This window comes from Hakea prostrata, chromosome 8 (genome assembly GCF_041222555.1).
Source record: "Hakea prostrata isolate BN-2017 chromosome 8, UWA_Hpros_2, whole genome shotgun sequence".
In the NCBI taxonomy this organism is placed as follows: Eukaryota; Viridiplantae; Streptophyta; class Magnoliopsida; order Proteales; family Proteaceae; genus Hakea; species Hakea prostrata.
In genome coordinates this window covers 49,645,511-49,670,491 of record NC_142607.1, presented here as the reverse complement: position 1 = coordinate 49,670,491, position 24,981 = coordinate 49,645,511, and the positions used below count along the sequence as shown (strand labels likewise).

The 24,981-nt window shown below is 37.9% G+C and overlaps 1 long non-coding RNA gene and 1 pseudogene across 1 annotated transcript; both read right to left on the bottom strand.

The window, feature by feature from the left end:
- Positions 1–838: 838 nt before the first annotated feature.
- Positions 839–5,454, bottom strand: LOC149008413 (uncharacterized). The gene is made up of 3 exons (XR_016175052.1): positions 5,401–5,454; positions 1,081–1,147; positions 839–991 (listed from the first exon to the last, which is right to left on the bottom strand). It is a non-coding gene; the product is annotated as an uncharacterized LOC149008413 (long non-coding RNA).
- Positions 1,610–4,622, bottom strand: LOC149008414 (protein FAR1-RELATED SEQUENCE 5-like; annotated as a pseudogene).
- Positions 5,455–24,981: the final 19,527 nt, after the last annotated feature.

Genomic DNA, 24,981 nt, shown 5'->3' with positions numbered 1-24,981 from the left:
AGAGTAAATCATGCATGCAAACCTATTGACACTACTATCAATAAACCATGTGACTACATGAGTACCTCTTAGAAATTCTGTAGCTCCATCTAGCACAAGGTTTAACAGCTGGTCATATCCTTTCAAAATTCCTGTCACTGTAAGACCAAGATCATATAGAGCAACAATGATTAACCATAGCAATTTTGGAATATTTGCCTAAGAATGATGAAAAGGGTTTAAGAATGCATAATAAGGACCAGTTTAAAGATTAAAGAGAACCTAAATATAAATGCAATGAGGGAATCCTCATCTTTCAATATGATGATTCAGTAATAAAGGTTCTCTCCATATCCTACATCTTCTACAACATAGTATCCATTGCTCACCTACAACAACTACTGTTGCTACTTCATCATCAACAACTTCACAACTATAGATCAACAAAGTCAAGGTGCCCAAGATCTTTAAATTAAAACTTAAGCTTTAGTCTTTAGAAAATGAACCTTGATGGGATCGAACCATCATAACCTAGATAATAACTAGGTGCTCTTCCAGTTGAGCTAAGGATTCACCTAAAAAACAAACATGTTAGTTCCATCCAAAAAAAAGAATGTAATAAAAACCATGGATTGCATGTCATGTCCAACTCGAGTTTCTAAATCAACACAAGCATTAAACACGACAAATATATGGAATTAAATATGAAAAAACAATGACCATTAAATAGAGTATCAATACAAATGTAATGAAGCATGAAGATGCTATCCTAACAAATCAATATTAATAAAAATCATAAACCCCATCCCCCATATATATATATATATATATATATAAAAGAAAAGAAAGAATCCCTAACATGACATATATCTATCTCTCAAGACTTCTTGTCCGCCGTATTGAACCTTCATGACCCGAGAGAATTTAAAAAAAGAACTATTGGCCTAAGGGCTTTTGTACTCGTGTACATCCATGTGATAAGACCCAAGGTCAACAGAAAAGTTGCAAATTCCTACAAAAAAAAAAAAGGCTTTTAGATATAATATCAGATTTTTAAGAAATTTTTATAGACAACATAAGCAAAGAAATTGTCACACATACCATGAAATCATTGAGATGGATGAAACACATAAGTTGTTGATCCTTGTGAAGAAGCAAATGTCTGCATCTGTAAAAATGAAAACATGATATTAATATTAAAAATCTATGTTATATAAAAATAAAAAAAAAATCCATAAAATCTAAAGAAGAAATGAATCGTGCCTGGAGCAGCGACATAAACGGTCCCTGATAGTTTTCTATAGCTTGAAGAGTGTCATGCATATTTGAAGTAGCCACTGAAGATGGTTGTTTAGATGTATCTATTTCAACTGAATGTTGACTTTCTACTTGCTCATTACACTTCACTTTTTTCTTACTTTTGTTCTTCTGACCTATATTTTCAATCCAACCCTTGTGCCGTTTTTTACTACCTTTTTGACTTTCTTTCTTCTTCAATACCAAATTTCTATTTTCGCCGAAGTTGCATCCATCTAAAGCTTCCGTGTTTGGATTATCTTCAACTAAATCTACTAGTTGTACACGTAACTGTTCTGCACATTTTTTGGCAATCTCAAAACTTTCTATTGAATTAGAGGCATGACTTGCCAACTTTACAAATGAATGGCAGAGAAACATGTATTTGTGTGTGATTCAAATTAGTATCTTCTACAACTTGTTTTCCTTTATTGTCCTCCACCAACAAACTTTTTGCTCCCCGTGTCCATCTTCTTAAAATATACTTCTCAGGAATAAACTTTACATCTAGTTTATCAAACGCTTTCAAAGCATGACAACAAAGAATACCAAATGTCTCAAATTTTCTACAAGTGCATAGTATTGATTGTTCACTATGATTGTATATAACCGTATATTTTCCTTCCATAAGGTTCCCAACTACATCTGTTAAACAAATTGTGTACTCACTCAAGACACCATCTTTATTATAAAGCATTGATGAACAAGCACCCAACCAGTTATATACTTCCTCAAACTCTTCAAATATATTAGGGGTGTAAACTTTTGTTGCTTGTATCACGATTGGTGCTTTTGATTTCAACGTAGGAAATGTATTCCTTGCTTGAAATTCATCATTTAATTCATTGGCACATTTATCCTCCACTAACCTTTCAAAATGATTAAAAAATTGTACTAGATCCAAATGTGGTTTCAAATACCTCTTCAAATCAGCATTAATACTTTCACTAAGCTATATGCTCCTCACGCCTAAAGTGAAAGTATTTTTCATGTAACAGGCTGCCCATTTCTTTTTAATTCCATAAAGTCGATCTAACCAAGAATTATTTTGAACTTGATAATCATCTTGTAACTTTTTCCATGCATCTTCAAACTCTTCTTCAACTTTATAACCATAAATGCACTTCGTAAAATCCTTGAAAAATGATGATCCCTTCTTCATTAGATTACCAAGGTGGATAACCCCATTTTGCATTATATGCCATGTGCACAATCCATGCCATGTCTCAGGTAAGACTTCACTTATAGCTTTCGACATTGCTGCATCTTAATCAGTAAAAATGGTTATGGGTTGCTTTTGACAATTTGCTTTCAAGAATGCCTCAAACAACCATTTGAAAGACTCAGCTGTTTCATCGTATAGCAGTGTAGCTCCAAATATAGTCGCACCTTTATGATGATTGAACCCCGCAAAAATACCAAATGGCCTACATTCTTTATTAGTGCAAAATGTTGTATCAAATACAACAACATCACCAAATAATGCGTAATCAATGATCATCCTTGGGTCCGCCCAAAATATGTTTGTTATTTGTTCTTCATTATCTAATTGCAAATCATGTATAAATGATGGGTTAAGCCTTGTCTGCTTTTGGAAATATGCTAACAAACTCCCAGCTTCACCATAAGCCAAATTTCGTTGGCGTTTAGTTCGAAGATGATTTTATATATCTACCTTGGTATAACCTAGGTTTTCTCTACCCCCTGCTTGCCTACTCAAAAGATCATAATTTTCTTTGGTCTTAATACCAGAGTCATCAGCCAAACCTATTGCATGTGCAGCAACAACTGTGATTTTACACTGAGATCGCATTAAATGAGTAGTAGCAGGTGTATGGAGAAAATGATTGTGATTAGGGATAATTATTGTAACCCCCTTGTACTTTGATTTTATTACTATTTTATCCCCTGTATTTTTTAAAATTACTATTCCAACCTTTAACTTTGTCAACAATTACTAATGCCCCCTTACCGTTAAGCTCCATCAGTTTACTGATGATGTGGCATCTATATATTTTTTCAAAATTTCAAAAATAACCCTGCAATTATCTTTTTACTTATTTACTCTTTTTTCAAGTTATAATACTACCCTTAATAGGAAAAAATTAACTTTAATTTCACTTTTCTTTTTTGAAAAGGAACCACCAAATAAAGGAAATATGTGATTTGTTTTTCTAAATAAAGGAAAGATGTAATTAAATAGAAACTAAAATATTAAGAAATATCAAATTTAATTCAAAGCTGAAAATTTGAAAATCACCTAATATATGCTGACCATTATGTATGTTATCAAATTTTCTATCAATTAGATTTTATATTGCTAATTTGTTTGTAAAACTTTCATCATAGTGCTTATGAAAAAGTTAAGTGGAATGTGAAAGTTTCAACAATCATAAATATGTGGTCCCACCAAATCCAAAACTAATTCTAAAATATAAGATTTTAAGGATATAATTGACATGCAATATAGTTTCTATAAATGAGGGTAATGCCATATTTTTCACTTCTTAATTTTAAGGGCAAAATCGACATTTCATATTTGATGTAACAGCCACTTAACACCTTTAGAAGTGAGGGGGCAATAGTAATTTCACAAAGAAGAGGGTTTGATTAGTAATAAAACCAAAGTATAAGGGGGCAATAGTAATTATCCCTTGTGATTATCATTAAAATCTCGACATTCATAAAGCCCATTATCCAACCTAGAAATACACATCTTTGCAGGACATTTAGTTCTAGTTTCTGGACGAGGCTTGATTGTGCATTTATCTCTCTTGTCTTATCCCGATGTCCTTCTTTATTACATGAAAATCTCATCTGCTTTACAGTTGTTTTATCTTTTTTACTCTTATGTGCATTATCTCTCTTGATACTAAAACCAACTAGTCTTCCATATTGATTGTAAAATTCGCATGCCTCATTCTCTAAAGTAAAAGTCAGACCGATCCGTGGCTTATAATCAGCATAGTTATCTTCAATGGACAATATCTCTGGATTTTCCATATCCAATGCAATTCACAAAAGCTACAACAATAACATCCCTTTAGCATTTATATAACTAATCTTATACAGAAAATGAACTATTTTATAAGTTGCTTGTTATAAGTTAGTATAAATAAGGTGTATGCACAAGAAAACTCAAATTATACTTGGATTATCAAAATAGTAAATGACAAGGGCATATTCTACAAAAAACAATGACCAGGATATATGACTAAGTTTTAGTACATATCTAATCAAGCACAAATATTGTATCACCAATTCAAATAGCATAGTTAACTACATCACCTATAGATTTTACCATTTAAAAAATAATAAATACTAATATAAAATAAAGACAGCTTTTCCCATTTAATAAAACTCCCTTCTCCACATAGAGATTACACAAAACGTTTTCCGAAAAGCAAGTGCTCTCCAAAATCTAGTCCTCTTCTCTCTCTTATAGGCTCAATCATGATTACGTTTAACTTACATTCAAACAATCCCACCAAAATTTTGTTTCATCTCTCAACTTCTTTATGAACTCTGTATTCGGTGTGACCCATCAAAAGAGGCAGCCATAGATTGAGAGGTAGTTGATTATAAGAAATTGATAGGGCTTTTGAGTGGATGCTTGGGTTCTGTGATCCTAAACTAATGAATTGGAGCCAATTAAGAAGCATGTGTACCAAATGGGCTTCGGTTGAATTTCAAACCATCAATCTATGCTGGTATTTTGGTAAGAACAAGATCCTAAAACCATTGATTCCACAAGAGCTATTGAATGAGAAGGCAAAAACTGATTCATATACATGTCATGCCATTAAGACCTTACACCTAATAAATATGCAATTTTCAAATTTGAATAACCAAACAGAATATATCAGTAAACCAGAAAACCATCATTACAGACACAGCTGCCCAACTTAAAACTAAGTTTTTGGAAATCAAAGATCAAGTCATCATAAAAAAGGAAGCAATTTGGTAATTCGACCATTCTTATCCAGAGTCTATTACAACTTAAGGATCAATCAATAACAAGAAAAAGAAAAAGGAAACAATTTCTTCATACCGAGATGCTTTCTAATCCATACAATAAAATAAAAGGAATGCAATCCAAAATACAGGAAGGAAACTCTTTCATACCCGAGGATTAAACAAACGATAATGACCTTCACTCCGACAACTAAACGCGACGACTCCTCCTCCGGCAACTGAATATGACTTGTCGACTTTGGTACGAAAGACTGAGACGTCGTGGGAGGAGAGTAGAGGTGAGAGCCCTTGAGGAAGATGATGGTTAAAGAAATCGGCATCAAACTAGTTATATATAGTACTTGGAACTCTTAATTGGAGTTCGAGTCCGAGTTGGAGTTGGGAGTTGGAGTCGGAATCGGAGTCAAATCGCAGATAGGTTTTAGATAGAATAAGATTGAGGATTGTAGAGATAGAAGAAGATGAGGTCGACCAATTTAGGTTTGCTCCTCCATGGATGAGAATCGGTGTTGATAGAGAAAGAGAGAGCAAGAAAGGAAGGAAACACGTTGAGGGAAAGAGAAAGAAAGGTAAAGGAAAATTTGAAAATCGTGAAACAAAGAAGACGTTGCAGGGTTCATTCATCTGAACCGAATTGTTTAACCGGTTTAATAGGAATTGCAGAGGATTAAATCAATGGATCAGCTTTCTTGGTGACATGTGGCGGCCATCCAAGGAGCGGCCGCTAGATGGCCGCTCCTTGGTGGCCGCAGAGCATTAAAATCAAACAATTCAAGGACAACAAAATCTAAAAATTAAATCCAGTACAAGAAGAATAAATAATAAAATAATAAGGACTGTTGGAATTTATTAATTTGATTAATAAATTAAATGCCCAAGGGCAATATTGGAAACTCACTATTAGGGCGGTTACAAAATAGGTTATATATTTTAGTAACCACCGCATTAGTGAGTAAGGAACGGAGTGATTCATTCGCACGAGCGAATCTCTGAAAAACGGCGACTCCATCTCTCTCTCCCTCTCTCTAAGAATCGCAGGCTTAGATTTTCTTCTTTGCTAGTATTCGATCTTCATTCCATTAATCCACGGCATTTGGGTTGTGGATATTATTCCCTTTCCCTGTGATTGAGGAATCTCACCGGTAAACCTTTGGTGGTGGAGCGAGAACGTGGATCTAGACTTCCGCTGCGAATACTTCAAGTAAGGGAAAGCGAATTCAGGTAAGGAATTTTTTCCCCATCAATTAATTGAATTGAATTATTTTTGATGTATGACCGACATTGGCATCAGAGCCATTGGTTCCCACGTTTATTGTTCCTCCCCATTGTTTAATTTTATTGTATGGATCCAATGGGAGGATTAAGGGTTTAATACGAAACCCATGGGAGAATTGATAGGGTTTTTGGAAACCTTTTTTAATTTTGATTCGGATCCGAGTGGGAGATCCTTGTGGATTTCCCTAATGGAGATTTGCATGAATTGATAATCCATGATGAAAATTTTTGTTTAAAATTTATTGTTGGATTTTTTTCATGTGTTTTTGGATGATTTTTGAGTGAAAAAACGTGTTTTACCGTTTTTTTCCGTTCAAGAAAAATTGAAAAATCGCCGTTTTTTGGTCCTTTGGACCGGACGGACGACAACCGTCGACCAGACGGTCATCCGTCTATTATCGGAGTGGTCACGGTGACCCAGACGGAATTTTCCGCACGGGAATCATCCGTCGGGGAGACGGTCATCCGTCCGTCGGGACGGTCATCCGTCTGGTCACGAGAATGCGGAGACGGAATTTCCGTCTGGGCGAGACGGTCATCCGTCTGGGCATAAAAGCGCGACGGAATTCCATCGCGGCGAGACGGCGATCCGTCCGGGAGATGGATTTTTTTGGATATTGGTGCGTCCGATTCGAGAATGTGTTTCTAACTTCTTTGGACACCAATGGCCCGACGATCTGTGTGATGTTTGGGCATTGAAGGCCTATTGGGGCCTAGTGGGAGCTAATGAGGTAGAAGTGTTACTGTGTGAACCACCTCATAGCTTTAACATGATTGCATGTTTTATTTTAATAAAACTATTTTTTTATTTATGGGTCTATCAATCATGTTTCTTGCACGAGAATGAAGTTAGTGTATAAGTCTATGTGGGTTTGCATGAGAATTTGATTGAATGTTTTTTTAGCATCTCTTTTGGTTTAAGTGCTTATCCCATAGGTTGACTATGCTAGTGTGATTTGTTGTTGCATGAGTTGTGTTTTATGCTAGATTTATTGAACTCATTCTTGTATGTAATATCTCTAGAAAAATGGCTGCTACCAAGAGCATTGTTCTTGACCTCACTAAAGGAGATAAAGCTGAATGAGAGGAATTATGACCTCCGGCACCGAAAGGTGCAATATCTCCTGGAAGAGCGGGGATATGCTGGAAACCATAAACCGGACCATGAACCCACCACGAGGAAGGTACCTTTGCACTGACATCGCGAGGACCTTGATATATACAATGCTTGGAAGAGGAAAGACCGGGTAGCCGGGATTACAATCCACGAGCTCCATGAGGGATGACCTGATGCTTCGTTATGAGAAGCATAGGACTGCAAAGTCTTTGTGGGAGGCTGTGAAGTTCCGGTATGGAGGGACTTCCACCACAAGAGGCCGCCAGCTCGGACTCACTTTTGACGGTTATAAGATGCGCCGGGGTCACACCATGAGGCAGCATATAACCATCATGTCTAACATGATTAGTGAGTTGAGCGCATGTGGGCGCGAGAGAAGGCGATGAGGAGCAAGTCTCCGTGAGTCATCAGGTCATTGCCAAAGACTTGGGAGCATATGAAGATCTTCTTGACTCATGCGATGAGGTCAAGACTTTCGATCAAGCTGCCAAGCACCTTGAGCTTGATGAGGATCGGATGTTGGCCGATACCCCTCAAAGCGATGTATTCTTGCTGAAGCTAGCACTAGTAAGGTGCAAGCTTCAAGCGCAAGAGAGAAAGCTCAACCTCAGCGGTCCAAGCAAAGTAACCGGGGTGGGAACAAAAACAAGAGTGGGCCCAAGCGTTCAAGGGGGACTAGTCTTTGGCAAGAAGAAATCAGCTTTGATTTGCTTCAAGTGCCGAAAGCTTTGGTCATTTTGCTCGTGATTGCCTTGAGCAAGAGGTATGTCTTGTGTGTTATACCTCATCTTGTTATGTAACAAGTTCTACTATGCTTGCTGAACTAAATCCTTTGTGGATTGTTGATTCGAGTGCGCGCAGAACACATAACAAGGGAACGCTCGAGCTTCGTGGAATACCGTCGTATTCCAAGAGGAAGCAAAAGGATAACGATGGGGAACAGCTCAAGCGTGGAGGTTCATGGCATAGGCACATGCAAATTAGTTTTGCGAGGTGGCCGGAGACGCTTGTTACTCCATGATGTCTTTGTATGCTCCAGGACATTCGGCGAAATCTTGTTTTTGTTATTTATCTTTTAAGACATGGTTTTAGAATTGTATTTGAAAACAATTCTTTGGTTTTTATATCTGGGTGATACGGTTTATGGTTATGGTTTTCTTGATAATGGTTTCATTGTATTGGATACAATTGATTATTCATTTAATTCTAGTAATGTTTTTGTTTGCCAAAATCTTTGTGTGTATTGATTCTAATTTGTGGCATGCTAAACTAGGACATATTGGCTTAGATAGGATGAACAGGTTGGCAAGAGAAGGTCTCTTAGGCCAAGGTTCACTATCCGATTTGCCAACTTTGTGAGTCATGTCTAGCAGGAAAAGCAACTAGAAAACCATTTAAAAAGGCTTTGAGAGCCTCTCTTCCTTTAGAACTTATCCATTCGGATGTGTGTGGACCCATGAATGTGCATACTAGAAAAGGACAGTCATATTTCATCACATTCATAGATGACTATACAAGGTATGGTCACATTTATCTAATTTCTCATAAGTCGGAAGCTCTGGAATGTTTTAAGAAATTCATGAGCTTGGTTGAGAATCGATTAGATAAAAGGATTAAAACTCTTAGAACGGATAGAGGTAGAGAGTATCTCTCCGATATGTTCAAAGGGTTATGTGATGAAAAGGGGATATCTAGACAACTTACTATTCCCGGGGACTCCACGACAAAATGGGGTTCTTTGAGAGGAGGAATAGAACCTTGCTAGACATGGTGAGATCCATGATGGGCGCAGGCAAATCTACCCATCTCTTATTGGGGAGATGCTTTGCTGACTGCGGCCTATATCCTCAACGAGTTCCAACCAAATCGGTTCCTTCCACACCATATGAGTTGTGGACCGGAAGGAAGCAGATTTGAGTTACTTGCGCGCATGGGGATGTGCAGCATATGTTCACTCTACTTCTCACCAATATGGAAAGCTTGGACCCCGAGAGGAAGAAAGTGTATCTTTGTGAGATATTCCGAACCCTCAAAGGGCCATGTCTTCATTGGACTAGATGAGAATGAGAGGAGAACGGAACTTGAGTCTAGGGATGCAACATTCTTGGAGAATGATTTTCCATCTCTTTCGGGAGTTAACAAAGAATCATCGGAATTCTTTGAGATACAAGATAGTGGTCTTGTCACTCCGGGGATTCGGATTCTGGATAATGAACACTGGGGTTCATCCGGAAGATCCTAGTGGGAGTGGGAGTGCAGATGTGATAGCTACCTTAGACGGTGAGCAATCGACATGCACTTGCGCCGTAGTAGGCGCGGGCTAGTTCCTCGTCGACGTTTCGACATAGAGGATGAAGCCTACATGGTAACTCCTGAAGAGATCGGCTTGTGAGATGATTTCAGTCGATGAGCATGAACCAAAGAGCGTGCGGGAAGCTCTTGCGGGGTCAAGCTCAAAGGAATGGTTAAAAGCAATAAAGGAAGAGTTGGAGTCGATGAAAGTTAATCATGTGCGGGACTTGGTTGACTTGCCGCCGGCCGAAAGGCGATTGGGAACAAGTGGGTTCTCAAGATCAAAAGAAAGGCGGATGGATCTATTGAGAGATTCAAGGCTCGTTTAGTGGCTAAGGGCTACACCCAACGAGAGGCGTTGATTATGAGGAAACTTTTTCCCCTGTGGTTAGGTTTGCCTCAATTCGCCTCATACTAGCCATTGTTGCTCGGTTGGACTTGGAGCTTTATCGGATGGATGTAAAAACTGCTTTTCTCAATGGAGAACTTTAGGAAGAGATCTATATGGATCAACCTCAAGGCTTTGAAGCACATGGACTTGAGCGCAAAGTGTGCAAGCTTAAGAAGTCCATATATGGCTTAAAGCAAGCATCTAGACAGGTGGAATGTGCGCTTCCACCAAGCTATGATGGAAAATGGTTTTTCCATGCTTGAGGAAGACCACTGTGTTTACACCAAGAGATCGATAATAATTATGTCATTCGACACTTTGTACGTGGATGACATACTTATGGCTAGCAATAGCAAGGAGCTATTGGAAACCATTAGGAAATGGTTGTCCTCCGTATTTGATATGAAGGACATGGGTGAAGCAAGCTATGTGCTTGGTGTCAAGATTGTTAGAAATAGGCAAAAGAGATTACTGGGTTTATCTCAAGAGACCTATATTGACAATGTCTTGACGAGATACCAGATGCACAACTGCAAACCAATTGATACTCCGGTGGAGAAGGGTTTGCATTTGAGCCTTGATATGGGTCCTAAGACTCCAGAGGAGAAAACCAAGATGGAAAGAGTTCCATATTCCGGTGCGGTGGGTAGCCTTATGTACGCTATGATGTGTACTAGGCCGGATATTTGTTATGCGGTGGGTTTGGTTAGTCGATACCAATCAAACCCGGGCATAGAGAACCTTGAAAGCGATCAAGAGAATATTGAGGTATCTCGAGAGGAACGAGTAACTACATGTTGTGTTACCAAGGATCGGATTTGCGGTTAGTTGGCTATAGTGATGCCGACTGGGCTGGAGACATCGATGAGCGCAAATCAACCTCCTGGATATGCTTTCTTGCTGAATGGCGGGGCCATTTCGTGGTGTAGCAAGAAGCGGGCTTGTATATCCCTCTCGACCATGGAGGCAGAGTATGTGGCATGCTCAGCTGTGGTTCAAGAGGCTGTTTGGTTAAGGAGATTCCTTCGACATCTTTGGGATTGTGATGACATCCAAAGAGGCTGCCCTTGTCTCTTTGTGATAGTACGGCGGCTCTTAGCTATGTCAAGGACCCCAAGTATCATGGGAAGACCAAACATATACAGTTGAGATATCACTTTGTTAGAGACATTACATCAAGAAAGAAAGTTGTACTTAAGCACATATCTACTAGTTTGATGGTAGCTGACCCTCTTACCAAACCTATAGCCAAGGATGTTTTTATTTCTCATGTAAAATCCTTGGGCTTGCATAGATTGTGACTTATTTTTGTCTTTGAGACTTTCTTATTAATGAGTAATATGAGTTCATTCCAGCATTTTTTTATTCACTTTCTGTGTGATTGTGTTTCTTCTAGCATAAAACAACATATGTCAATAGGCAAGAGAATGGCTCACTCACACGAGCATTCGCCTCGGCGCCTTGGAGAGCGAGCGAGAGATGAGACGGATTGTGAATGACTTTGTGTAGGTCAATTCATAATCATGATGTCGCCTTGATTTGGAATCAAGATGAGTTTCTCTATTGTGAAGAGAATCGACATGAATGTTCCCACTATTCATGTTGCCTATAGGAGCAGTGCGAGTACTTTATGTGGCGCTAGGGTGGCGACAATAAAGAAACTCGGGTTAGGCGCAAGGGGTTGCGACTTGGACTAAGACCTGTATGGTGTTGAGATGGACATACGTTCTATTGTATATAGAATGCTCCACCATAGCACATATATCATACTATGTGTGCTTAGCGATCATTGGAAATGAGAGGATGGATCCCTGCTCCTCTCATTGTGTGAGTCCTGGACCTTATGGTCCATTAGTGTTCTTAGTGACTTTCGACGACATCATGAAACGAAGGGTTGATGTGGCTACTTTGGGGTGTTACCTATGGTCATGATAGATTCGACCTAAAGGGGGCACTACCGGGAAAGGAGTCAATCCTAAGTGTAGTGATGGTGCAGGGGCGAAAGGAAAGGTTTGATTCAACTGCACCCTAAAAAGTGTTTTTTGGCGCCAAGCTGTATGTGTTACGGTAGTGAACATTTTAAGGACAAGAAGGTGATCTCTCGGAGGGATCGAGATACCTTTAGTCCGGTGAGTTTGAATAAACCTAGGACAACTGTGTTATACTAATGCTTATTTGATTTGTTTCTATGAGTAATGTGCCATTACGGCCATGCGGGAAGGTTTCTAGTTTGGGGCTCACGCGTGCAGGTATATCACCGGTCGCACAACCCATTTTGCCAGTATGACTTGTGGATATTAGTGTCTAGGACACGGGTGGTCTATGTATCTGGGATACATAGTGAAGAGATCAATATATATGTATATACGGGATATGCATGTGTGTGCGGGACACAAGAGGTCTATGTATCGGGATACATAGCGAGAGAGATTGAATGTGTATATCCGGGATATACAAGTGTGTGCGGGACACATTGAAAGATTAACACTTGCCCTTGTGCAAGTGGGAGCTGTTGGAATTTATTAATTTGATTAATAAATTAAATGCCCAAAGGGCAATATTGGAAACTCACTATTAGGGCGGTTACAAAATAGGTTATATATTTTAGTAACCACCGCATTAGTGAGTAAGGAACGGAGTGATTCATTCGCACGAGCGAATCTCTGAAAAACGGCGGCTCCATCTCTCTCTCCCTCTCTCTAAGAATCGCAGGCTTAGATTTTCTTCTTTGCTAGTATTCGATCTTCATTCCATTAATCCACGGCATTTGGGTTGTGGATATTATTCCCTTTCCCTGTGATTGAGGAATCTCGCCGGTAAACCTTTGGTGGTGGAGCGAGAACGTGGATCTAGACTTCCGCTGCGAATACTTCAAGTAAGGGAAAGCGAATTCAGGTAAGGAATTTTTCCCCTATCAATTAATTGAATTGAATTACTTTTGATGTATGACCGACCAACAAAATCAAGTTGGTCGGTTGGATTGGCTTACTTGTCCACGGTAATTTCAGAGATTAATATCAACTCCTGATTCAAGGAGAGAGAGACAATCTAAATATTCAAAATAATTCGACCATCAATGAGAGGAAACGATTGTAATACCCATGAATTGAAGATATTAAGATTGGCGTTGATACGAATACAACAGAGTAATACATATATTACCTTAGGTGGCCTTAAGCTGCAAAATAATGGAGGGGAGAATTCCAAACACCAAAATTTGAATACTTTGTAAGCCGCGGATTATATCCAATAAGGCATTAGTTTCCTGAATATCCTCATCTCTCGCAATAGAAACCAATGCTCTCCTATAACTGAATTAAGGTTACTGAATTTGCAAACGAAAAAACAAAAGTTGAAATCTAACAGCAAGTTAGGGCTTCAAGATCTTTGTTAATGAATAAATTTGTAAAAACAAGCAACGACTGTAAGCAAATTCGTTGGATAGTGGAAGCTTAAAAACCTTTACCAAAAAAAAAAAAAAAGCTTAAAAACAGTTGGACTCCGAAGTTAAGCGTGCTTGGGCAAGAGTAGTACTAGGATGGGTGACCTCCTGGGAAGTCCTCGTGTTGCACCCCTTCTTCAATGCCATCGCTATTTTGTCAATGGTGGGTTAGTAGAGCGGTTAAAAGCCCAGACTCCCATGGGGAGGTCTTGGGTTCGCACCCATGCGGCGACGTTTCATTTACCAGTACCAAAAAAAAAAAAAAAATAAATAAAAAAATAAAAACAGTTGGAAGAGTTGGACTTTCGACTGTAGTCGTGGAGTTAAATTTGTTTTCTTTATTTATTTATTATATATTTTAGTATTTAGATATGAGGAATGAGATTTGTAAGGCAACAATCTATCAAGAATACTCGGATAATTGCAAGTTAAAAAAGAAAAAAGAAAAAAATGGATCTCATATAAGGAATTTTGGCTTTATAAAAAAGAAATATGGATTTTTGTAAAAAGGGAGAGAATTAGATTATTTTTTTTACAATATAAAAATGGAAACTAAAATCATGGGAATGGGGAAATTCACCTTCTTGATTTGATTCTCTTTTCTTTATATAAAAATAAGGAATAAAATACTAATGGAAACTCAAATAAAGATTTTTAGTTTCTTATTTTTTTACTTTATTTATTAAGAGAGTACCAGATTGATCGTATTTTTATTTTACCAAAGTAGAAAATATAAAATTTTCTTTTCAAAAAATATAGAGAAAAAAAAATCGTAGAGGGGATAGGACTTAGGAAGATATTTTATTTTTATTTTTTTCTAAAGGTAATTAATTAGTAGCTAAAATGTCAAAAATACTAATGGAATCTCAAATAAGGACTTTTAGTTTTTGATTTTATTACTTTATTAAGAGAGTATCAGATTGACCGACCGTATTTTTATTTTACCAAAATATAAAATATTATTTTTTTTTCAAAAATTAAAATTAAGGAAAAAGAAACAAAATCGTTGAGGGAAAGATAGGATTTAAGAAGATATTTTCTTTTTCATTTTTCTAAAGGTAATTATTAGTAACTAAAATGTCAAAAATATCCAATAAAAATAATTAAAAGAAAATAGACAATAGAAAAATATAGGTAATTCAACAAAAAAAAAAGAAAAAGAAAAAAAGAAGAAGAAGAAAGAAGGACATAAAACGAATCAGCAACCGAAGGAGGGTTCAAATTTAGAAGAAGATTTTATTTTTCTTATAATAGTATGATATATAAGGAAAATTGTTTGAGATTAAAAAAAAAATGTATATTTTACCCTCTTTCCTAAGAAAAATTTATTTCTCTGATTGATTTTGTGCATTTAAATAAAATATATATATAAAAAGGTACCAAGAATTTATGAGTAAAAAATAAAATGACAAATAAGCTAATACAAAACATACGACATTTAAATAAAGACGAAGGATACACAATAGTCAAGTGAAAGATTTGCAGAAAAAGATGAGTACATGCTTATAATAGTAGTATATATATATATATATATATATATATATATATATATATATATATATATATATATATATATATATATATATATATATATATATATATATATATATATCATACTACTATTATATACCGATTATCGGTATCGGAGCCACTGCCCGAAAGGGATTTGAGTGTCTCGCCCCTGATCCGGTTTTCCGGCCTTCTCTCCATTTTCGGTGACCATACAGGTCACTTTTCACCTGTAAGTCCTCGAGACTTTCTGTACTTCTTCTGACCTACCTTTGAACAACTCTCCATAAATATAAATTTTATTTTCTATAAAACTGCATGAATGTTGTTTTTTAATTTTTCCGTTTATTCCTTTTTGCACTGCATGTCGTCGGTTCTACCACTTGTTTTCATTACTAGAACTTGTTGATATTCTTCAAAGTTTTCTGTTCATTTTCTCTATTTTTCTCTTTGCTAAGTTTTTAAATTGATTACTCTGCCTAGGGTGCATAGATTGCAATAACTCCTCGTTTTGGGCAAATGGTGTAAGTCCCAGTTGGTTGGGGGTGAGCAGGGCCACGCCCTTCTCTCAGCATTTTCAATTTAAACCCTTAGTCTAAAAGACCCATAGAGTTGAAATGAGCACATATTCTAGAAGTATGTCCTCCCGTACCTTCGATGGAACTAGTGGCAGCTCCAGCAGTAATATACTGCATGAAGAAGAAATCACCAAAGACTTTGACTAGAACATGATAAGTTGGACTCCTCCTAGAATAAAAGATAGAGACATTTATGAACAATCTTTATTCTCCTTTAAGAATACCGTTAAAACTGTTGAACAAACAATCCAAATCTCCTCACATCTTGAAGAAATTCAATTATTAACTCATGCATTCGCATCATATCAAAACAAGGTGTGTAAATATGCAAATTGTGAGTTGAATACTCACCTCGTAATCTGAAATTATAATCTTCAAGTAATAGATTAGAGAACAATTCCAAAATCACCTAAACAAGCTTGAGAAAACATGTATAGGTCATAAGAAACAAATCCAAAAGATATGAGTCAAAACAGAGACAAAATTGCTTTCCAAAAGTTGTTGTCAACAACCCTTTGGTCGATGGGATCGACCAAGCAGACACACCACGGACAAAATACACTAAATTGGTCATAACTTCTTCGTTTGAAGTCCAATTACTCTGAAATTTGAAGGGAAGTTCCACGACAACATACTAAGACTATATATATAGGTTTAAACATCTAATAAGGTCAATAGAATAGAATTCTAACAAAACCCCTATTAGGCTAAAACCATGGATCAACATAGATAGGCTATAATGAATGGGGATTCATTCAAAGGAGGTAGAAGACAGTAGATCAGCAATAGAAAACTACAATAAGAATAGATCATGCTATCAAAACTAACTAAAAAACAAGGAGATCACCATATGGATTCAAGGAAAGTATAGAGTGAATGGGGATCCACTCTAAGACAAAGGAGATTAGCGGTTGGGTCATTACAGTAGTGTAATACATTCCTCATAATCAAAACAATAAGAATCAACAGAAGGAGAGGAGATTAGAGAAGAAAGAGGAAGAATACTAACCTTGAATGAGTGAAATCAAAGAGGAAACTTGATGGAATGCTTGGGGATCTTCCTTGGCTTGAGGAGGAGGCTCTAGGGTTCTTCTCACATTCTCCAGTGGTTGGGAGGCCTAACAATTAGGTTTATAACGAGGTTGCAATATATAAGGGATCCAAAATTCAAAACTTCCAAAAATAACAAATTCTGTTTTCGGAGCAACTTTGGTCAATGGTCTTGGTCGATGGGATAGACCAAAGGGTCTCCCTTCTTCAACTTGCTGAATTTTGGATCTCCAAGGTCAAATCCGACACTTAGGCCTTCAACTAACTAAGGGAAAGGTCTAACCTGACTTCCTAGGACCTTTTAAAGCTATCCACACTGAACTCAAGGTCCACCTTCAAGGTCAAACACCATTCAAGTCACTTTTTCATCCAAAACAGACAGGGTGTCCATGCTAGGGCTTGGGCTGGATTTCACAATGCGAATGTACAAAAACCACCAAGTATTACAAAGAACTGTAATTGGTTTAAGCCACCAAAGAGTTGGTTTAAATGCAACAGTGATGCCTCCATTATCGAACAAGGTCAAATTGCTCAAGTTGGAGGAGTTATTAGAAACCATTGTGGAGCTTTCCGAGGGATATTCACAAAAAAGGTGTGATGTAATGAAGTTCTAGAAGCTGAACTTTTGGCATTGAAGGAAGGATTGGACATTTCTCTCAATATGGGGGCATGGCCTAATGAAATGGAATCCGACTCCCGCTAGGCTATTCTGCTTCTTCATCCTTATTTGAAGATCCAAGGAAAGTTTGGGAACATTATTACATTAAAGATTCATATCAAATGGACATGTCCGTTTCACCCACATTAGACAGGAAGAAAACCAAGTAGATTGGTGTTCAAGGATGTTATGTGATGGAATGGAAATCCTGAAAATCCTACAAAAGCCACTTCAGGAATTATAGGATTTTTTTCAGGCTGATATGTTGGTTGGGCCAAATTAGTTTTTTCTTTGTTTTGTTTTTTGTTGGGTCCTATGTGACCCCATTCTTTCTACCAAAAAAAAAAAAGAAGAGATAATTGGTCACTAATTGTTAATTATATGGTTAAAAAACTATATATATCCAAAAAAAAAAAAAAAAAAAAGGGAAATAATATAATAGCACAATGTATTAAATAATCTGAGGGACATTTTGGTCCCTTCACATTTGAAATTTGAATATACTTAATAGCGGCTAATTGTATTAGTCTGATTGGGACCCACACGTAATATATTGCACTAAGAGGACCCTAACATTAATTTTTTGATCTACTAAGGAGATTAACACATAAAAAAAAACTCTATATGTAATAGTATAATAGTTAGAGGAAATTGCACCGGCACCTCAAAATGGAGGCCTTAAAGCATTGACCACCCATTTTATGTTTGAAATTGGATTTTCATTGGACACATTAGTCCAATTTGTCACTGAAAATCGTTAAATCACTATTCATTTTTGTTCCCCTTCATATTTTGATAGGGATATTTTTGGAATTGAAAGAAAATTAATAGTGGTTTAATGGTTTTCAGTGACAAATTGGATTAATGTGTCTAATGAAAATCCAATTTTGGAGTGTGTGTTTTTCAAATATAAAGTGGGGGTGTAATGACCCCCGTATTTCTAACCCGGGATCCATATTGCATGTCCAAGAACCCGAAGGTCTAGTCGGGTAAATTTGTGGAGTGTCCGAATAAATGTCCATGATCCATACCCTGAACCCATGGATCTGGATTCTTTTGGTGAAGAGCCTGCCTTGCTTGGAAGTTGGACCTCTGGAAGGCAAGTGATAGCTGGAGATGTCGGAATGAAGGTAAGACCTTCCTCATGTGTCATTTAGGCCTAGGTTGTACTTGGACTTCAACCCCATGAGCAAAGCACCTTTGTATACCAATATACTAGGGGGTGGTTGCTAGTGGCGGTTGATTGGACCAAGCAACCGCCCCAAGCGACCACCTGGTCCTAGTTGCGAGGTTTTAACCTATTTTGCCCCCAGACTTCTATAAATAGCAACCCTCACCTCTTTTACGAATATTATATTTGGGATTGCTGTTTTTGGTGGTTAAGCGGCAGTAGAGACGTGCTGGAAGGTGATTTGAAGTGTTGTTGATGATCTGGAAGCTTCTCATTTCTTTTCTGGCTGATCTGGTTGAGGTAAGTGATTCCCTATTCACTCATTTTCTATCCTCGGCTATGATTAAAGTAGACTTTTCCCCCCTCATTGGTTGTTTATGATCCTCTCATTACAGTACCTACCTTTTTAATGCTCTTGATGAGATCAGGTCCGAAAACGAAACCCTCCTTTCGTGAAAAGGATTGATCTAATCAAGGGGAGGATTTTGGGTAACCAAATGATCTTAATTGTTAGGTTTCGTGTTACCCCTTGGTTGTGGGAGTGTTAGGTTCAAAATTCAGACTGTGATCATCCAAAAATCGGATCGAAATCGGATGATCGAAAGCCTAAGTTTCGGATTTGAACTCATTGTTTATGGGGCGGTCACTAGTGGCAGTCACTCAACCTACCGGCCCAAGCGACCGGCTGGTTTCCAGTGAGCATGTGACTTTTGGATTTTGTCCAATTTGATTCATTTGACTTATACATTATTGTAACCCTATTTAGAGGTGTCCTTTGTTTCAAGTTAAAGTTTTATAATAGTTTATGGTTTGCAATTTAGAGGATTTCTACTTATTTACAGGATAAGGACATACAACCTCATCTTTATGAAATGACTTGAACATGCTAGTCTAGTGGCTTTCAATACTTTTCTTTCATTTTATATATTGTTGTACCATGAATAGCATGTTGATCTTATTATATGCTTGCTATTTTTTTTTGTCTTTACATATGCTTTATCATTTATGAATGTGGTATGATGATGATGATGATTGGTTTGTGGTTCTGATGGAAAGGGTATTCTATTGGGATATCTTGGCTTGAGATATCAGAGGGTTGTGGTATGGGACACATGCTCGCTGATGTCTCCAGCACTGTCATAACTACTGGATGACATACCTAGGTAGAGTCTAGAGTTGCATGGCTAGGTACATCACATGCTACTACCCTTTCAGCAGGGGAATTGAAGTTGGATGACCCGTGATGACGGTGTTGTGACTCTATTTCATCCTATAGCAGTAACCAATCCGTGCGGAGACTCAGTGGTCCACTGTTGCTCATACAAATGTTAGGGTTGCATATGTTAGGGTTGGGCTCATGGACGTCCAAGGAGCAACCGGGTGTCGTGAGGAGTCATTAGTGCTTTCCGTCCCAACAATATGTGGATGACCATAGGGTTAGGGAGTGGAGTCCAATAGCGGTAGCCAGTCCGTGAGGGTTCTCATTCCTAGGTTGCGAAGGATACTAAACCGAGTTGGTTGGTGCCATAGGGGATGCATCTGAACTTCATGTAGTATGCCACCATTATGACTTGCATTGGTTTAGAAACCCCGACATGCGCTAGTACTCATGCCAATGGTCGTGGTGAGAGAGTGTTGACTTAACCTCAGCCATGGTTTGAAAGCCAGGTGTGGACTTACCATCTTACCCAGGATCCCTACAGAGGTAGCCAGTCTTTGCCGGATCAAAATGACTAGACCTACCCAGAGCAGGCCTGGTTTTATATCTTAAAGCATGTCAACTTTTAGAGACATGCATGGTTAGATCTTAGTGGCATTCATACTTATGCACTTCATACATATCATATATGCATTTCTGATGATTTGACATATGGATGAAAGTTGTTGTTGTTCTTATTGAGTTCGTCAAAACTCATTCCTATATTTTGTATGTTATATTAGCCTATACAGATGGAGGATATACGTCGGAAGATGGATTGGTTTCCCATGAAGGAGCCTTCTCGTATGAAGAAGATGTGGCACCGGGAGTGGGAAATGGAGATAGCCTGTGCGGGAGCTCCTACGAGTGCATGGAGTGTGCTTATAGCACCCATTGATGGGCGTAGGAGACAAGTTGTTAGGCAATTTGGCCATCGTCTAGAGAATAACTGGAGAACCCCTTTTCTTGAAAAACATGAGAAACATTTTCTTTCTTTAGGAAAAAAAAACCGGAAAGAAACTTTTTTTTTTTTTATTTAATCATTTAGGATTGCTTCCGCTGAACTCATATTCGTTTTGGTCATTTATTTTTTCATTGATTATTTTATTGGAGTATTTGGACTCCTGTAATATTTTTATAAAATTATTGAACTTATTCTTGCTCATGATTATCTTTACTTGCATTTATTATTATTGATGGGTAAGACCGTGGATCCTATGATGATCACTCCCACGGGTTGTCGGGTGGGTAACCAAGACTGGTGGGTGGGGTGTGACAGGGGATGTTTGTGAAACCCGGCCCTAACCTTAACCCGGATACTCTTTTGTCTGTAGGTCCAAAGACCCGAAGTAGAAGTGAAAGTTAACTATGGGCCATATTGGTAGAAGACATAGTGTTCGACTCCACACCTATGGAGATTGAAGATGATGCCCCATACTTGAAGACAGTGTTGGATATAGAAAAGAGACTACGCCTTGATGAAGAGAAGATTAGTTGATGACCTTAGAGCTTGGTGGGATATGATTTAAAGCCATTTTTCCATGCTAGGTATGTTATAGAATATGTGTTTAAAGTTTCGCTTGATTCCGAGTAGTGGAAGACCCTCAAGTCCCGACTTAGGATTTGTTGTCTGCCTGGGTCGACTGGGCTAGGCTACCCAGCCAATCGACCCAAAGATGCTGAACTCGAGCAGAATCTTCTGTTTAGGTTATGTTGCTATATATACCCCATGACTTCATGATTTTAGTATCCCTAGCCTCCAAAGCACTTAGAGAATGAAGGGAAACCATCTCCAAGCCTCCAAAAGTGTAGAAGAAGATCTAATCTTGCAAACTTGCTAGTTCCCTCTCTTGTTCTTCAATCAAAGGTTAGTATTCAATCTTTTGTATTCTTGATTCATTCTTTCTATGATCACTCTCATCTTTGAACTGAGATTATGATGAAGATGCTGCAACCTTGTAGTCATATCATTACAATCTCTTTTCATTCTCTAATACCATGATCATCTCATTCATTCTTAACATGATTTTTATGATTTTTTCTTAAACTATGATCATATTCTTATTTCGATTTATTCTAGCATTATAGATGCTTCTCTATGATTAATCATACCTCTGATCTACTGTGTTCTTGTACTAGAATGAGATCTTATCATCTCTAGTTCATCTCTTTCATTCATAGCATGTTTCCAATGAAAACCATGATTTTTACCAAAATAAAAACTATGATTTCAAATTAGTAAGTAATGGTTTTAATGGTTGTTTGATGTCTAAATTATGCTTTTTAGTCTTAGACTACTGTGTTAGATATTCTCTCCAAGTTTTGTCGCATTCCGGATTGTGTAGCATAGGTTTCGGATCAAGATTTCCTTTTTATTTTCAGATTTGCTCTTGGGCAGACTGCCTGGGTCGACTAACTCAGTCTACCCAGCCAATGAACCCACAAGAATAGAATTGGATTTCTTCGTTCGTTTCGATTTGATTGATGCTTATTCTTTTAGGACTACTTCCTAATGATTGTGTGATGCTATTCTAGGGTTTGTTTGCTAACTTTGGATTCAACCTCTTGTTCGTCCGGAATATATTCGAATCTATTTAAGGTAAGGAAAGTTGTTACCATATTAACATAGATTGCATAGATTTAGTTTCTAATTTGGGAACTACTTAGATTTGCTACTGTTATGTTAGTTTCTATTATGATATGAATGTTGCAAGTACATTAAGATCTTATTTCCTTATTTACTTTATGTACTTGATCATGTATGAATACTTATTCATGTATGTTTCTTATTTATTTGATCTTGTCTTATTATACTCTTTCATATGATGAGATATCCGTCGTGGATGATATGACTGAATTATGATTGTGATTATTTAGGTATGATTTGGGATTGGGGAATGTCCTTTTGACATTTCTATCCTTGGACCTCATAGGGAGTAGTATGGGATATTTCCAATGTTGCCCTTTGACACTTTCCCGAATTATTGGTTATCATACCTAGGACTTGTCTAGCAGTGTTTGGCTAGGATATTCCCTATTATATCAGACCCGATTCGGAAGGGTATTGAAACCGAACGAACCGTGGTAGCAATGGGAATTCATGGGTGCTCAAGACCGGTGAGTTATATCCGTGAGGGGACATGAATCACATTGTGGGGACCATTTATGGGTAGAGTTGCATATGGAAAGACTTGGGCTCATGGGCGTTCAAGACCGGTAACCAACCCGTGAGAGGAAATGAGAGCTTCCCGTTTACTATATGTGGATGACCTATAGGGTTGATGTGTCCGTATTTGAGAGAGTCGGATACGCTGACTCTAGTGTGAAGGATACCGGAAAGAATCTCGAGAGGGGGGGAATGGACGTATCTGGATCTGAGTTGATGTAACTAAGTAGAAGACTTGCATTGGGCTAGGCTTTACTCTGACATGCGCCAATACTTAGACCAAACGGTGATGTGAGAGAGAGGTGACTTAACCCCTAGCCATGGATTGTCCAAGATGAATGAAGGACCCTTTGCCAACCGAAGATGAGTGAATTGAGACCTACCCAAAGAAGTATGGTGCTATGACTTAAAGCATGTCTGCCTATAGAGACCAGCATTGTGAAATCCAGCCCAAACCTAGCCTGGGATACCATATTTGTTTTGGGATAAAGAAAGACTTGTTTAATGTTAGACCTTGAAGTTGGACCTTCTTTTCATTGTTGTTATCCTTGAAAGCCTTAGGAGACCATGTCCGGCCTTATCCTTACCCTGACCCGGCCCGGAATTTGTATTTTCTGTAGATCCAATGACCCGAAGTGGTGGGAAAAGTCCTTGTGGACCCTTTTGGTTGATGATTTGGTGTCGGAGCCCAAGCCCATGGACATTGACGATGATGCCCCTCACTTGAGAGCATTTTCAGTGTTAGTTTTGAATCTGCGCACCGAAGAGGGGTGAATTAGTTGAAATAACTAATGAACTCTTGTGCTCAATCCAAAAGTATTTCCCGAAACTAGACTTCTTGATGGACTTCTAGGAGAAAACCCCACTCAATTTAACCCCATATAGCCCTCCAAATCCCTGTCCGAAGTTGCTGAACTATGTCTGGCAAATCCTGCTTGCGCATCGAAGAAGGTGAGCTTAGTTGATGGACCTAATGAAATCCCATTCTTGATAAAAAAGTATTTCTGAAAACTAGACTTCTTTATTGACTTGTAGAAGAAAACCTCACTCAATTTGACCTTGTATAGCCCTCCGAATCCGCATCCAAAGTTGCCGAACTATTCCTGAAAATTCTGTTGAAACTCTGTTGGTTGATACTGTTGGTCGATCCTATCAACCAAAGGTATCGACCAACAATCCCAGATTCGAATAAAAAGGTTCTTTTTGGATATTCCTTTCTCCTTTTTAAGTGAAACCTCGAACCTAAATCATTATTTCACTCATTTCAACATCTGAGAACGTGGGAAAGCTCCTTTAAACCTCCTCCTTGGCTTGGGTGTTGATCTTCTTCAAGAATCATTGTCTCTCTTCTCTAATCTCTTCTCCAAGGTATCTAATCTCTCACTAATCTACTTCTACCTCATCTTGTTCTTGCTACTGAGTTCATGAAGAAGGTGCAGCAACCTTGCAACCACCTCTTCTACAAGCTCTTTTGCTTTGATTAAACCTCTCTTCACCCTTTCCATGCTATGATTCTCATACATGATGTTCTTGCTTTCTTATTTTGATTTTTTTCTTCTTTACAACATGAATTCATCTCTTAATCTGATTTTCTCTTTCAATTAGGTCTGATTATATGTTAGTAATTGTCTATATTCTGCTGCTCATCATTCTATTAATTGAATTCCTAAGTTCTCTTGCAATTTCAATTGATTCCATTGAAGAACATGATTCTTGCAAGTTTGAACCTAGGACCTCAATTTGGGGGTTTTCAATTTGACCATTGGATCATGTTAATTTATGCTACATAGTCTCCTACTACTGTTCCTAGCATTCCCTCCAAGTTTCGTATCGATCCGAGACCCGGAAGACCAAATTTGGGCCAAAACCCAAAAAAACCCACCT